Raw genomic sequence first — 1,605 nt, 5'->3', positions numbered from 1 at the left:
CTCAGAAACCAACATGAAACATAAGCTTACAGAAGAATGACTGGTGCTGGCCACACTTGCCCAGAAACAAAAGGTAACCAGCTTATTACTAAGCATCTTAAGACAAGGTATGTGAGTGAATGCAGAGGACTGGCAATCAAAAACTGGTGAAATTCTATGAAAACATTTTCATTACATAGGTTATATACCTTCAGATCCTTCATCAATTCCCTTTGTTTATCTGATCTCTCATAATTTTGGGATTCAGAGAGCAGAGGTTGATGGTAGGAGAGTCAGGGGCCATACTTGATATGTTCAGAGAGTACCACACCTTTGCCTTCAGATCAAGCCCAAAACCTAACCTAGCACATTAAGTCATTATCTGCAGAGGCCAATTTAAATGAAATTTTAAAGAATTATTGATTTAACTTGACTACCATTTACAGATGAGCTAAAAACAAAACAAAATGAACAAATCTCTATTTTTACTTAAAGGATTATACCTGCTTTTTTTCCTTGAATGTTGTCTTATTTCCTTGGAGGAGAAGGTATTAGAAATATTAGAAGAATTACCAAGTTTGTTGTCATTTCTACCTGGCCAGATTAGTTGAGTTTATACAAACTCTACAATTTCATATATATGTAATATTGGGGCGGGGGGAGTCATTCATCTCTCTTTGTCATTTATACAGAAAAAGATGCTTAACCTTATTGTGTTGTTTTGAGGATCAAGCCAGCATATGAAAAACACTCAGTTATTCTGGTATAAATCACCAGTTGGGGTGATCCAAGTCACCCTATGCAATTGTGAAGTATAGGTTTTAGGCTCATATTTTGTCTGATGGCAAATAGTAACTAGACTTATTGTGGTGATCACTTGAAATTGGAAATAATAAAATACTTAGGAATAAATCTACCTAAAGAAGCAAAAGATCTATATATAGAAAATTATAAAACACTAATGAAAGAGATCAAAGATGACACAAATAGATGGAGAAATATACCATATTCATGGATTGGAAGAATCAATACAGTGAAAATGAGTACACTACTCAAAGCAATCTATAGATTCAATGCAATCCCTATCAAGCGACCAACGGTATTTTTCAGAGAATTAGAACAAATAATTTCACAATCTGTATGGAAATACAAAAAACCTCAAATAGCCAATGCAATCTTGAGAAAGAAGAATGGAACTGGAGGAATCAACCTGCCTGACTTCAGTCTCTACTGAAAAGCTTCAGTCATCAAGACAGTATGGTACTGGCACAAAGACAGAAACATAGATCAATGGAACAAAATAGAAAGCTCAGAGATAAATCCACGCACCTATGGAGACTTTATCTTTGACAAAGGAGGCAAGACTATACAAGAGAGAAAAGACAATCTCTTTAACAAATGGTGCTGGGAAAACTGGTCAACCACTTGTAAAAGAATGAAACTAGAATACTTCCTAACACCATAGACAAAAATAAACTCAAAATGAATTAAAGATCTAAATGTAAGACAAGAAACTATAAAACTCCTAGAAGAAAACATAGGCAAAACACTCTCTGACATAAATCATAGCAGAATTCTCTATGACCCACCTCCCAGAGTAATGGAAATAAAAGCAAAAATAAACAA

This window comes from Bison bison, unplaced genomic scaffold (genome assembly GCF_000754665.1).
Source record: "Bison bison bison isolate TAMUID 2011002044 unplaced genomic scaffold, Bison_UMD1.0 scf7180017864240, whole genome shotgun sequence".
NCBI classification, from domain to species: domain Eukaryota; kingdom Metazoa; phylum Chordata; class Mammalia; order Artiodactyla; family Bovidae; genus Bison; species Bison bison.
This window is presented reverse-complemented; position numbering follows the sequence as displayed.